Genomic DNA, 16,213 nt, shown 5'->3' with positions numbered 1-16,213 from the left:
GATGCTAACTGATTATGGGAAGCAAGAAGTGAGCAGCATGGAAAAGAAATGGTAAGAATTTAGTCGCAGGAGGAAGACATCTGGAGGTTCGGCCCCAGTTAAAAATTCATAGGCAAATCCTGCTGGAAAGGGAGTTAGCAGTTTAATGAATAAGTTATTATCTAAACACCACGAGGTTAAAGGTTAACAGAAAGGACTTCAACAATGTCTTAAGTGCTCCTAACCTGACACATAATGTTTAGTGTGCCGCCATTTTTTCTGAGTGTTAGTTTTAATTAGACTATTGACAAATTACAGATTTTTTTCACATATTGAAATTATATTCCAGATGATTTTGAGATTTACTGGTATAATATTCTCCTCATGAGGTAGGATGGAAGGGAAGGAATAGAGAAAAAATGTTCTGCTCTGAAATAAATGTGGTGTTTCCTGACAGCATCTGTCAAGGTAAGGTGTTGTCTTTAAAATGGGACATCTAGTTTCAGTTTACATTATGCTTATTTCTAAGACTTCTATCTTTTGAGTTTTATGAGTTGATTCTCCTTTTCTCTATCATTTATTCAGATTATGACCACATGTGGCACTTTCTTGTATGCAGTGGTGAAAGTGGGGAAGGAAGAGAAAAGATATTTTACAGTAATGTCATATAGTAATCCTGATAAGACTGGAGTTTATGAAAAAAAACATGAGAACATTATTGTGATATTTCTTATATCAAACTACAATTTTCATTCCCTCAATTATTTTTATGTTTTAAAAATGTTTTTCCCTCTTTTTGTCAAAGGCAGCCTCAATAACAGTTATCATATCTCAGTGTTTATGTTCTTAAGGCTTTCAATATTATTAATCAATCTTTCCATTTCTTTAGTAGATCACAAGTTTTAAAGGGTGTATTTTAATATAACACTCCTATTACAGGCCTATAAAATATTTAATTCAGAGAATATAATTTTCTTACTACATTTCTGTGATTACTCAAACCCCGCTCCCTCTTCCCAGAACACTTACTTGCTCCATTAGATTCTTAGACAGGACCCTTTCTTTTTTCTATCGTAATTCCCATCATAATGTGGTATCTCGCAGCCACTTTTTCAAAGTATATTTCCTTAGACTTAATTAGATTAAGAAAAGAGCAGTAACTAAAGCTTCTACCTCTTAATGAAAGCTTCCTTAGCTTTACAAATACCAGGCCAGATCTCTGAAGTTACTGCCTGAAAAGACCTGATTCTAAAGCACTTTTATCCACATTTGACTCTCTCGAGGCATTTGTTTTTTCCACTTCAACTCACTTAATTGCACAGGTCCCCAGTCAGACTGCCTAAAGAGAATGACTGTGTCTATCTTGGTGAGTTTTTACCCTGGCACTTAACACAGAGTCTCAAATAATGCAGGCAAACAACAAATATTTGTTATATTAATTCAGATTCTACATAACATAGAAAGCAGAATCAATCATCAACGTAATAGATTCTGCTTAATTATAAAGTAATAATTTAAAATAACAATAATAATGATGATGATAGTTAACATTTAGCAAATCTTCCCTAAGTGCCTCAGACTTTTCTAACCATTTTGTACAGATTAAGTATCACAAGTCCAAGAGGTAAATGCTATTTTAATTTTTACTTTATAGAGGAGAAAACTGATCACAGCAAGTTTGAGGACATAGTCTTTAGTCAAACACCTAGTAAGGGGTAGAGGTGATACTGACACTGTGTTAACACTTTTAAGCCTCTGACATTTTATTTGTAAAGCAGCTGCTTAGTATATCTAACTAAACCTCCCTTGCATTCCTTTTACTACCTATCATGCAGTTACTATTTCAATAAGATCTTTATTATGCCTTAATATTCTTTATTTCTTGTCCTAATTTTCTTTTAGAGAAGTGAACTGTATACAAATGAACTATCTTAATCATTTTCAAGTTATTATGCATGCCCCTACTCATTTGTTAGAAAACTCTTTTCTCTTAATTATCTTCTTTTCTCGCAATAAATTGGTTAAAGCTCATATTATACATATTAGTTTCTTAATTTCTTCCTGCTAAGATTAACCCATGATTATTTGAGAAACCTTCAGATTTGTCCTTGCAAACTTGAACTGCCTCTGGTTAACTGGTTCCTTCTACAGTTCTTCCTTTCTACCACTGACTTGCAGTTACCTCCAGTTATTGAGCAGCTCCTCACAAAGTTATTTGATCTTTGAATCCCTCTTTTCTAGAAGACATGCAATCTGTTAAGCTTTAATTAGGAGGATTATCCTAGGCTGTATCTGTCTTCTTCACTAACAGAATTTCTACCTCATATTACTTCTGATTATCAATAACTGGCTTTCTCAGCATCTAACACACTGGAAATTCTGTGTGCTTGATCCCATTTTTAACAGTGCCAAATTTAAATAAAATGTGGTTCATGTTGCAAGGATATTTATTTTTTCTATTTTTTAATTCGTTTTATGCTTTCAGTAACTAGTAGATCAAGATGCATTTCATACCCCTTAGAAACCTGTAGTTTCTGTATGGCAGAAGATTTAAATAATATTGTTATTTCGGGAGATGTATTTTTGTTTTCTGACTGATTTTTTTCTCCTCCAAATCATAAAGGCTTTGTAAATCACTCTCAACATTTTATGAAAGTGACTTGCAAAATAAGATACTTAAGTGTAAAATCTTAGTTGTCAGCCATCAATAAAATAGGCTGTATTGACTGGGGTCCCTCAGTTGTACAGTGTCATCTGGAAGTGAAGAATCCTTGGAAAGTTTTCTCTACTATCACCAAAAATTTCGGAAATCCATATACACATTCCTGATATTGATACAGACTGTCTTCCCAATAGTAAAGTATTTTACTTGAGACATTGAAGATTTATCTTGTTCTTTAGAACAGTATAGATTGCTTAATTCAGCCAAGATATTTCAAAAGTTGGAAATTATATTTCCTCTATACCTGACCAACAATATATTTGTAATTTTGAGTGAAATTTTGTTTCTTACACACGAACTGACAATGCATCTTCTGATCAGTAAAGAATGCTAAATTGTGTTAACCAAATGCCCTACATGTTAAATCTATTTCCAATTTTCAAAACAATTTACGATGTCTAGTACTTTTAATTCTAATTATGTAAAATGCTCTAAAAATGTACATTAAACACTCATCACTACCTCTAAAACCTGCCTCCATTGATAGCGACCTGATCCATTTCACTATCATTGTTTTCCCATATTACTAGTATGATAACTAGTTGCCTTATTATACCCGTGATGTATTCCCTGCAGTCTGTTCTCAACATAGAAGCCAAGTGAGTTCATCTCTTCTTCGCTCAAAACCCTAAGGGCTTCCTATCTGAGTAAAAGACAAATTCCTTTTGATGACAAGATTATTTTAAATCTATTCTTCCATAACTTCTTTGACTTCACCTTCTTCTAATTTCCTACTTACTGTTCTCCAGTGCCATTGGCTTACATGTGCTATTTTTTTATTCGTTTTTTCTTTTTCTTCTTCCACTTTTTTCTTTAATAAAAAAAAATACAGACAAAATTATTTTCCCTTGTTTTTATTTCTGTCTAGAATGTTGCTCCTCTCGGAGGGCTCACTTCCTCTCCCATGATAAGAGAGAAAAACAAGAAGGGTAACTTGGAAATAAGTTAGTTTTAGAAGCTGTGAACATGTAATTTTTAATAATCTAGGATTGAATTATGATAGATATGTCTTAATACACAGGATTATTTTCAATATCAGTCAACATGAAAATTTGAAAATAAATGCTTGATGTGATGTATAATACATACCATCCTGCTTAATATGCACACCAATCCCATTCTAGTATGTTTTCTTCTGCTGTAAAGACTGGAAAGATTTTTTTATTTTTATTTTTTTTGAGACAGAGTCTCGCTCTATTGCCCAGGTTGGAGTGCAGTGGCACAATCTTGGCTCACTGCAGCTCACTGCAACCTCTGCCTCCAGGGTTCAAGCTATTCTCCTGTCTCAGCCTGGCTAATTTTTTTATTTTTGTTATTTTTTTTTTTAGATGAAATCCCGCTCTGTTGCCCACATTGGAGTGCAGTGGTGCAATCTCAGCTCACCGCAACCTCCGCCTCCTGGGTTCAAGCATTTCTCCTGCCTCAGGCTCCCGAGTAGCTAGTATTACAGGCACGCACCATCATGCCCAGCTAATTTTTGTATTTTTTGATAGAGACAGGGTTTCACCATGTTCGCCAGGCTGGTCTCGAACCCCTGGCCTCAAGTGATCCACCCACCTCAGCCTCCTAAAGTGCTGGGATTATAGGCGTGAGCCACTGCGCCCGGCCACTAATTTTTGTATTTTTTTAGTAGAGATGGGGTTTCACCATATTGGCCAAGCTGGTCTTGAACTCCTGACCTCAAGTGATCCACCCCCCTCAGCCTCCCAAAGTGCTGGATTACAGGCGTGAGCCACCGTGCCTGGCCGAGATTTTTTTTAACGCAATGTATAGTTTCCCTTATAATTATGGTTTTGGAAGTAAGACTTCGATTTGGAGCTTCATGGAATGAGAGGCAGGAGAGAAAGTGTCCATTTTGCTGCTGGAGAGTGTAATATTGGTGTGCAATTCTGGACTAGCAAATATAGTTGAAATGTCCCAGTTCTATAGTTAGCCTTCTGATTCCACATCTTGCCTAACCATGGTTGGCTGAGGCAGCACTTTCCTTGATGGTCAAGTTCTAAAGTGTGGCTTTGTGACTAATTGCCTGTGATAAGTCCCTTTGTCTTTAAAGTAGAACAGATTTTGTTCTCTGTGACACTGCTGACTGAAACAGTTGGTGTGTTTTTTAAATTTTTTTTCTTAAAGTGCAGAAGACCGCATTATCTGTTAAAATATGACTTAATCTTTGTGATCTGAACATGATACAGAACTTTGGAAACATGCCAGCACACAAAAACATTTTTGTTTAATCATGACATTTAAACTAACCCTCTACCAAGATAAAAGGAGAAAGTGATGTACTAGTACAGTAGAAATCCACTAGATTGGTTCAAGTTTATATAGCATAAAGGAGTACTACCTTTTGCAACCTCTTTGATTTTTTTCTGCTTTTGAAGAAGGAAAGGTCAAAAATAAAGCACTGATGGAAACACATGATAAATAAGGTAGGTCTCACGGCTACGTCATGAGAAAACTAAGCACAACATTAGAAAGAGGAAAATGTGTCAAACATATTCAGTTAACTATAGTATGTTACGATTAAGATATACTATTGTGCTGGAAACACAAAAAATCAAGTGTTTCACAATATGATAAAATTTTTCATCCCTGCTAGTGACTCAAATAAGTATGTGTTCCTTGCCATTTACAGAAAGGGCCTATCTTATTATTTCTCAATATTATGAGTATGTCAAATGCATCTTCGCATATATGTAAATAAAATCTTGAGCAAGTCATCATTTGGACAATGATTCTATGTATTTTCATAATGGATATGCAAATTTAGTTATACATACATACATATGAACAACAAATACATATAAGCAAATCATCATTATTATCATCATCATCATATCTTCCTTAGGTGTTTAATGGGCACGTATTTACTTTGAAGTTCATTATGTAATGGAATTCAGATAAAAAAGCAATTGGCTTCTCATTGTAAGCAGCTTAAAGTATACTTAAGAAAACATAGATTTTTATTTTATGGTTTACTGGCTTACTATCTACTATCCACCATCAGAAGTAACAGAACATAATTTAGCATCCTGGAAATTATATCTAAAAAAGATATTGCAGTAATCTATGACGGGTAAATATGATTTAGCAGAATCACCTGAGACTAAGACATGTGGATTTAATATAAAGTAAAATAAACTTGATATGATCATCAACAATGTAATGAAGTTTGAGGCTGAAATATTTAAAACAAAAGATAATCATTTTATTATAGTTAAATAATACACTTAGTTCTAAATACTCTATAAGACACACACATACACACACAGACGGATAGATAGATAGATAGATAGATAGATAGATAGATAGATAGATAGATAGATAGATAGATATTCTCCTGGAATATTTTTAGGCAAGAATGATAAGTATAACTAAAATACCTGAAACTCTGAAAGCTTGCTTTGCCCAGAAAAAGGAAGACGATGGTAGAAAGCATCAGGAAATAGTTGCCAGGTATGAAAGCAATTTGACATATTTAGTGTCAATTAAAAACAAACAACTTTCTCTTAGAGATGTCAAGAAGTAAAATACACTTAATCAAAGGATACCAAGCTATCTGTCAGAGGAGCTGTTCAAGCAAAATTTATTTGACAAGTGGGTTGAAAGAATTCAAAGGAAAGCCCGACCTCTGAAATCTATTGGACCAAACTTTAATTTCCCTTTCAACATCAAAATACTATGCCTTCGAAACGCACATTAAAATAAGCATACAAGTCAATAAATGCCAGTCACCAGATAATTTGTAAGTGCTAAGACAGTTTAGAGATGGAAGAGAAAATAACTTCTATGGTGGAAAAAAAGCCTCAAAAAAGTAATGGGATTTTAATTGGACCTTTAGGGGAAAAAAAGAAGAGTACGTGTTGCAAACATTCCAATAAAGGGAAGACATCTGATCAAAGATAAGAAAAACCCAAATATGTGTGGAATTGTCAGGGGAAAAATGATAAAATATTCCATTTGTATAGTTTATACCAATTTTCGAAACTCAAAACAAATATTACACATTTTATTCTCATAATGCCCCTGTAAGGAAATAATGTTACCTACACTGCAAAAAGAAACGAAAACTTAGGCTGGTCACAGTCAAACTGCAACGAGGACCTGTACTTTCTAACTCGCTTACAAGTGTTCATTCATTCTACTCTACCTTAAACGACATTCCATGGAGCAGAGTGTAATTGGTTTTTTCATAGTAGATGTATATAAGCGTCATACATCTTGGAACTTGCAAAGAAGTTCTAAATTTTGAGCACTGTGTAATACATATTTATTGTCCCACAATTGAATATGTGTTTGCATGGGAAATATGTTTCTTTGAAGGCATTCTTTGAATCCAGTTATTTCAAAGATGAATAAATTATATGCCATTATGGCTTCCTTCATGTTGCATGTACAGCTATTATTAAATCTTCTTGTGTTAAAGTTAAAGCAATTCATATAGTAGTAGTTATTGTTGAACTTTTAAGATGCTATGCTTATTTCTGCTATGTGGAGGGAGAAAGTCCAAGCCTTCTATTTATGTTCCATCTCCCTGGAGCACCCATCCCCTTGTTCTTTTTGCCTGAATAACTATTATTCATCAAATCTTAGTTTAAATGTTACTTCTTCAGGGGAGTCTTTCTGAGCCCCTCTTATAGATCTAGTAAGTTTCCCTTTTGTATGTTTTACAGCACTCTGTATTTCCCATTTGTAACACAAATCATAATTGTAACTAAACATTTTGCAGAGTTATGATTTGTTTAATATCCAATGTCCTGAAAGACTGAGTTCTAAGAGAGCGGGGACTTCTTTCCTCTATATATCCCCAGCAACAAACACAACAACGTGCACCTGTAGACACCTAACTATTTTTGAAGCAAATGAACAAATGAATGAGTGCTAAAATTGAGTGAACCATTAAAAAAAGTGCTGATGATCTTTTAATTAGTAATTATTGTTAAGTGATAAGTTTCATTGCAGCATAATTTCTTATTTTTTTCTTAGAAGCTGTTTCTGTTGAAATTTAGTAAGATCCTCTTTTCAAAACAATAACAAAAATGAATATATTTCCCTTAGCACACTTTTTATAAGGTGACTCAAGAAATTGGGATATCCTGTAGAATATCAGGTACAGCAAGTGTTGGAATTATGCAGCAATCACAGGATGGAATTTCTGAAACATTTTTAGATGAATGTAAAGAAAAGAAACTGAGTGTGTGCTCCTGACACAGTAATAGGTATTTAATAAAATAAATATAGTTTACAGATCACATGGGGCCTTTCTATGCCTGAAAGTAGAGGCATTGACTGATTAAAAAAAAAAAAAGTGAAAGTAATTGTGTTTATTTTCATTAGTTTAGTCACTCTTAGTTAAGACTTCGGTGTAGGCTACCTCTCCAGAGGATGAGCTTCAGTGAAATCATCTTTAAATGCAATCACTTCATTAATTTACATACATAAATTATAAAATATACACATATACGCAGAACCATCTCTAACAAGCTTTTTACAAAATGCTACTTGAAAAAATTTTAATAACGTTAACCTTTCCAATGACAAATGCTTTTTCTTCTTATATGTCCACAAGTCATCAGACAAATTTACCAGGGGTGTTCCACAAATAATGAGGAAGGATACCATTTGCATTCATAAATTTAGTCAGTTTGTCTACGTGGAAGGATCATATATCATAAGTCTATAATTTTATTTAAGGTATGTGGTTTAGAGACTTCTAATAAACTTGATATGCATTAAAGTAGAGAAGAGTAAGCAAAAAAAATGTTTTCCTAAAGATCCAAGTAGTTTTTGATAACTGTTTAGATGAATAATAATCTCACCAGAGGTGATATTTTGCATATAAAGATATTGAGATACATGTTCAAAATATCAATATGTTGCATAATATTTAAAGCATATTCAGTAACAACAGTTTAAAAAATTCTAATGAGATACATCTCACCAAGTACATTTATAAATGGAAAAGCAAAATTTAAATGGCATTTGAGATTGGTTTCATGCATTCTATCTAGTATTATCATTTTATCTCAATACACAGATTTCCACAGAGATATATAACTAGGTCATAATACAATCTCTACACTTATTACTAATTAATTATGTGCAAATGGAAAGAGCACTGATGGCAAAAATTTGCCAACCCAACAACACTTGAACCACGGAGGGTTATATTGCCAAGTGTTGAATTTGTCAGTTCTCAAACTATAAAAGATTAAGTCACAGACAGTATTCATATTACTGTATCATATCTGTAAAAACGTATTAGGATTTATTAATGTGTTAGTCATTGGCCATCATTAACCCTATAGAAAGTCAAAAGTGTCAGTCAATTAATCCCTATTAGAGGACTAGCCATGGAAAAAACCCTTGGATGTCTCAATCACCTAACATAATAAATTTTTATGGCCACATTTACTTACAGTAAAATATACTCTACCAATATGTAACTAAAATATTATTGAAATATGATGTTACTATATGAGATATGGATGGCAGACTAATTCATTGAGACATCAAAATTATAGTGGCAAAGCATTTTATGTGTTGTATAATTCTTGTGATGTAGCAGCTTTTTTTTTTTTTTTGAGATGGAATCTCACTCTGTCACCCAGGCTGGAGTGCAGTGGCACAATCTCGGCTCACTGCAACCTCCACCTCCCTGGTACAAGCAATTTTCATGTCTCGGCCTCCTGAGTAGATGGGATTACAGGTGCCTGCCATAACACGCCTGACTAATTTTTGTATTTTTAGTAGAGACGGGGTTTCGCCATGTTGGCCAGGCTGGTCTTGAACTCCTGACCTCAGGTGATCTGCCCGACTTGTCCTCCCAAAGTGCTGGGGTTACAGGCGTGAGCCACCACGCCAGGCCTGATGTAGCAGTTTCACTTGGTTATCAAATCAGTAAAAGTCTAGGAAAATGGTGACATTTCTTAATGAAATCTCTCTGCTATGCGCACATGAGGATAAACAGTGTGCAACTGAATTTATTTTGTAATGTCATAATTTGTCTTGTGTTGAGAAGACAATATAAAACAAAGGTACTTCTGAGCTCAATACTACACTGTTTATGATGAAACCAAAAATTACCTCTTCTAGTTCAGGCAGCTGTTATCTTGGTAATGCCCATCCTAAGTCATTGAAACAGTAATTGAAAAATACTTGTTAACTACCATAATTGTAGGTTTTATTATTCATCGAAATAAAGGACTGCTCACAAAGTACATCTTGTGTCATTTATGAACAATCGTTACTACACTACAAAGCAATTGAAAATATCTACTTCCATGAAAAATAATTGTAAATATATTTATTAATATAGTTCTAATGGATTTTAAATGAAATAGCACAAGATGCAAGAAACCCATATTTGCCTAATTCATCCCCTGAAAGAGCTAATCGGAATTCCTTAAGCAAACATTATTTTAAAAAATATCAAACCCAAAGTAAGTACTTCTGTGAAAATAAAAGAAAATCAAAATAAATGACTTTCCTGGAAGACAAAGAAATATGTTCTAATATTTGAAAAATAAATATCAAACACATTACATTGCTCCTGGCTGTAATATATAAAATGTGACCTCAATGTACTGTGAAAACTGAGAAGGTGATTGGCTATTGTCGAGTTTGTAAACTACAGTAGGATCTGTGTTTCCTGTCAGTTAATGTCATACATTCTAAATTGAGATTTTTTTAAGGATTGTACAATGCAACATAATTAACTTCCATATGCTGTGAATAGCTCAATATTATATGACAAATCCAAGAATTACAGAGTCAAGAGATTTAATGTAAAAGTTAAGGGTATTTTCTAATTAATTGATACTTTAAAAGTAAACCTATTTCAACAAAACAAAATGAGAAAATGAATGCAAAAGCGGTTTTTAAATTAAAAACAATTTAAAGTTTGAAAAAGTAGTATTCAACTCTTTCTCACTTTCTTTGCCCATGTTTAATTATGAACTATTAGAATATGAAAGCATTATTAACCACTATAAATCAGTGTAAAAACCAGTGGTATAGGTTGAATTATGTTTGAAGTAGTTGAAAAGGGTGAAGGATTGTGTGGGAAGTGGTGAGGGGCTGATGGAATCAGGCCAGGTTTTGCTGGACTCTTGCCTACAGTTACAATTAGATGAGTTAAACCTTATTACTGGTACAGAATGTATCTCTTTTAGAAGGAATTAAAAATGTCCTTAAAATTTTACTCAACATTTTACCTGTTAAAAGCGTCTAAGTTACTCCTATCAGAGTAGCTACAACTTTATGTCCACACCTAGAGATAGGTGTTGATATGGGGCCACTTTATTTGTAATGTAATGGGCATTTTTAATGTAATTATTAATTCAAGGAATGGTTATGATCTTAAGTGCAGCAGAGTAGAACAAGACACGTTGAATCAAATCTATCTTAGTTCAAATTCTCACTCTATCATTAATGTGTGGGGTGGCCTTGAAAGTTCTATAACGTGCAATACATTATTCATCAGCATGTCTGTTGTATTCACAGCTGATAATACCTACAACATAGGTCGGTGTCTGCCACATGCTAGGTTTTCACTGAAAACTTATTCCTAGCATGCAATAACATGAAACCTTACCCTTTAAATCATGCATCAGCTCTATTAATGTTTAATATGAAGCAAAAATGACAGAAATCTTTGGGAAATAGTCTTCCGTAATTCGGTACTTGACATTTGGCCCCTTAAGAGGCTTCAGGGAATCTCTAACACTTTTATGTAAAAGTTACATGTTATGTAAATTTGTGTATTCTGTGTAAATTTATGTAAAATTTACATGTTATGTAAATTTGTATATTCTGTGTAAATTTTCTAGAGTTTTATGACTTCATTGTTTATTGAGATACCCTGTTTCAAACCTCTTCCATTAACTTGCTGAACTTCTTTGTGCTTCAGTTACATAAACTTGAAAGTTATAGAATGAATGAGAAATTAAATGAAGTAATATATGTAAAGTACTTAAACAATGACTGGTATATAGTAAAGGTGTCAGAGGCATGTGAACCAAAACAACTTCGTCTTGAGTAGGAGCTGGGTAAAATGAGGCCGAAACCTACTGGGATGCACTCCCAGACAGTTAAGGCATCCTATATCACAGGACAAGATAGAAGGTCAGCACAAGCGCGGTGGCTCATACCTGTAATCCCAGCACATTGGGAGGCCGAGGCGGGTGGATCACGAGGTCAGGAGATCGAGACCACCCTGAATAACACGGTGAAACCCAGTCTGTGCTAAAAATACAAAAAATTAACCGAGCATGGTGGCATGTGCCTGTAGTCCCAGCTACTCAGGAGACTGAAGCATGAAAATCGCCTGAACCTGGGAGACGGAGGTTGCAGTGAGCCAAGATCACACCACTGCACTCCAGCCTGGGTGACACAGCGAGCCTCCATCTCAAAAAAAAAAAAAAAAAAAAGAAAGTTAGCACAAGATACAGGTCATAAAGACCTTGCTGATAAAAGAGGTTGCAGTAAAGAAGCAGGCTAAAACCCACCGAAACTAAGATGGCAATGAGAGTGTCCTCTGGTCATCCTCACTGCTGCACTCCCATCAGCACCATAACAATTTACAAATGCCATGGCAATGTCAGGAAGTTACCCTATATGGTCTAAAAAGGGGAGGCATGAATAATTCACCCCTTGTTTAGCATATCATCAAGAAATAATCATAAAAATGAGTAACCAGCAGCCCTGGGGCTTCTCTGTCTATGGGGTAGGTATTCTCTTATTTCTTTACTTTCTTAATAAACTTGTTTTCACTTTACAGACTCGCCCTGAATTCTTTGTTGTGCAAGATCCAAGAACCCTCTCTTGGGGTCTAGATCCGAACCCCTTTCCTGTAACAAAGACACAATAAATGCCTATCATCAGTATCATATCCTTATTATTTTTTTATCCATAATTAATTTATAGGTAGAAGGAAATGTAATGCTTAGCATATCAAGAGTATAATATATATTAGATTGCCATAAAATGTTGGTGAGTCAACTGAGGATTAAGCTCTGATTTTTTTTATCTTGCCCAAATTCCTACCTAAGCAGTTTGGTGAGTCATGCCCTACAAACTATAAATTTTCATCAGATGGGTTTTATTTAACTCTATATATCATGTTTTCCTTTCCAATCTGACTCTGGCATAACATTACGTGACAAAGAAGAAAATCCAAATAGTTTGTGTCAAAACATGTTTAAATATTTTTAAATGCCCTGCAGAGCTGTCCTTTGTGGAAGAAAATGTGCATCAGTAAAGAATCTCTATTAACATAGCTAGATCTTTTTCTTCCAGGCCCTCTCAATCCTGAGGAGATTAACTGAGAGTCTAGCACCTTTTATAGGTCTGAATAGGAAATACTTGTCATCCGTCATCTCTAAGGTCAGCCACTATGAGACTTCAAAGAACCTTGTTCTCCAGAATCTTTTATCTTAACCTGAACATTGCCTTTCTATTAATCCTAGGTCTTTAGACAAACTCAACCAATTGTCAACAAGAAAATGTTTAAATTTACCCATGGCCTGGAAGCCCACCTGTTCCACTTCAAATTGTCTCACCTTTCTGGACTGTAAAACGTAAAGTAGAGGTTCCTCTTCAAAGAGACTTTCCTCCCAGTCTAATTAGGAATACATGGTAACTTCTCTTAGAAGCAAAATTTAGGCCAGGCATGGTGGCTCACGCCTGTAATACCAGGACTCTGAGAGGCCGAGGCAGGCGGATCACGAGGTCAGGAGATCAAGACCACGGTGAAACCGTCTCTACTGAAAAAATACAACAACGAAAACAACAACAAAAATTAGCCGGGCGCAGTGGTGGGCATCTGTAGTCCCAGCTACTCTGGATGCTGAGGCAGGAGAATGGCATGAACCCGGGAGGTGGAGCTTGCAGTGAGCCGAGATTGTGCCACTGCACTCCAGCCTGGGAGACAGAGCAAGACTCCATCTCAAAAAAAAAAAAAAAAAAAAAAAAGAAGCAAAATTTATTCAAAGACCAGTACTCACATTCTTAAATATCTGCTAGCCGTAATACAGAAATCAATGTACTTTACGTTCTTAGCTCCCACAATTTAGCCTAAATATTTGCCCTAGCATTCTTATACTAGTCCAAGCAGGCATTATGGTATAGCCTGTTCCTCTTCCTTATCTGAAGATGTTTCTACCTTCCTCAGCATTCCACAAGTTACTTCCTCCTTCCTTCGTTCTCCTCTGCCTTTGCCTCTTTTAAAAAGTTCTAAGTTGCTAGCCAATCAGGACAAACAGAAAATGTAAAGTCCCGTTCCAGCCAATAAAAACCAGACACGGCAGTAAGGTGGGCACATCAGGTTATAAACGACCCTGTCTCCTTTGTTCAGTGTACTCTCATGACAAAACTGCTAGCAAGTGTACCCTTTCTGCAGAAAGTAAAAAAAAAAAAAAAAATAGACTTGCTGAAAAAAATAAATTTATGTTCAAGTGCTATTTCTTTGTGACATCAAAGAACAAACATTTCTAACACGGACCAAACCAATGTATTTCTCAAATGTATTTGATGTCTCATGCCTCTCTAAAATGTCTAAAAGCAAGCTGCATCCCAATCACCTTGGGCACATGTTCTCAGGACCTCCTGAGGGCAGTGTCATGGGTCACAGTCACCCACATTTGGCTCAGAATAAATCTCTTCAAATATTTTACAGAGTTTGACTCTTTTTGTCTACACAACAAAGGTTAAAAACCACTGTTATGAGTAATAAGAATGGAAATTGTAGGCAAAAGATCTCTAAGATCTCCCAAAATTTTCTGTTTAATGAAAACACTGGCAAAAAACATTTTATTAAAACTCTAGAAAATAATCTAACATGTGCAACAATCCAAGGATCATTTAATGAAGAAAAGCAGTTTAATCTTATTTAAAATAGTGAATTTTGTGGTACTTTAACTTACCTTATTTTTATCCTCCTCTTTCCAACCTCATGGTACTCTTGAAAGCCAACAGCTCACAATTACCGTGACAATGAGTAGCCTAGCAGCCACTGGAGATGACTTAACAGATTTGTAGCTCTCCTAAATTCCCTGGAAAACCCAAATCTCAGAATTTGCTTTTATTTAGCCTGTCTTATAGATGTGCTAATATAATCAGTCCTTTCCCAAAGGACAATTGTCAAAAAAAAAAATCAGTAGCAATCGTTTAACATCACACATGCCTGGGGTAGTAATATCAGTTGAGGTTAACAAGAAGCTGAACAAAAACTTAGAAGGAAAAGAAGAGAATGAGACTGCCATAGGAGGATTTGAAAAGTTCTGACAAATTCCTGGGAATGTTGAAAGACACATTAATTCATATGGCTGTTCACACACCAAAGAAACACCTGAAAGGTTTTTAAGATTTCACCTCAGGCTAACCTTGGCGCTTTACGAAAGCACATAGTACAGGTTAAGGAAGAGTTTAAACAGCCTACCTGAGCGTTGAAGGCATATCCTAAATCATTGGATCCCCTTGCCAAAGGCTAGGACACTTGTCGGCTTTCAGTCATTTAAGAAAATCTCTGTCTAATTATTAGCCAACCACTAAGCTAATTAAACAGAAGCTTCAATGGCAACATACTACAAACAATACAAACCATAAGATTTAGCTCAGGAAAGTCATGAAACAAATAGCAACAACAGCAAGCTCTGGGTCAAAGAGAAAACTTGATTTCCAGAGATGCCACACAGTACTATTTAAGGTGTCCAGTTTTTTAAAATACAAGACATAGAAATAAACAAGTATGGCCTGTACAGGAAAAAAAATACGTAAAAATAAAAAGGAGTCTCATGTTAAGAGAACTAAAGGAAATTATAAGACAGTACCTCACCAGCTAGCATATAGAAAATACTATTATAATAAAATGATTTTTTAACAAGAATCAAGTACAAATTCTGGTGTTGAGAAGTATAATAATTGGAATAAAATATTACTAGAGGGGCTCAACAGAGCATTTGAACTGGCAGAGGAAAGAATCGTAGACTTTAAGATAGGCCAATAACTATTATCCAGTCATGGGAAAAGAAAGAAAAATAATTAAGAAAAATGAGTACAGCCTCAGAGACCTATGACATATAACATTAAGTATACCAACACACACACAATAGGAGTTTCAGAAGTCGAGGACAGAGAGCAAAAAGCAGGAAATATAATTGAAGAAATAATGATCCCAAAACTCCTACACTTGATGAAACATATTAATCTACAAATCCAAAAAGCTCAATAAACTAGAATAAACTTAAAGAGATCCATATCTAGACATGTCATAATCAACCTGTCAAAAGCAAAACACAAAGGTTGAATTTTAAAAGCAGTATGAGAGAAGATGCTCATCATGCATAAGAAATCATTAGTAAAATTGCAGGTGATTTCTAATTAGAAAAAAAAAAAAAGAAATCCAGAAGGCAGTGGGATGACACATTTGAAGCATCAAATGAAGATATCAACCAAGAATTCTATATCCAGCAATGTTATTCAACAAAAAACGAGAAGCGATTAAGACATTCTAAA

General features: G+C 34.9%; 1 long non-coding RNA gene across 1 annotated transcript in view; it reads left to right on the top strand.

Annotated features, from left to right (window-relative positions):
* Positions 1-259: 259 nt before the first annotated feature.
* Positions 260-16,213, top strand: part of LOC101177085 — a 112,045-nt gene continuing 96,091 nt past the window's right edge. Inside the window, exons 1-2 of the long non-coding RNA XR_001114202.2 lie at positions 260-447; positions 5,080-5,127. This is a non-coding gene — a long non-coding RNA (uncharacterized LOC101177085). The remainder of the gene's footprint in view (positions 448-5,079; positions 5,128-16,213) is intronic.

Source organism: Nomascus leucogenys, chromosome 12, assembly GCF_006542625.1.
Source record: "Nomascus leucogenys isolate Asia chromosome 12, Asia_NLE_v1, whole genome shotgun sequence".
NCBI classification, from domain to species: Eukaryota; Metazoa; Chordata; class Mammalia; order Primates; family Hylobatidae; genus Nomascus; species Nomascus leucogenys.
The sequence above is the reverse complement of the archived record's forward strand: the minus strand, read 5'-3'. Positions and strand labels throughout refer to the sequence as shown.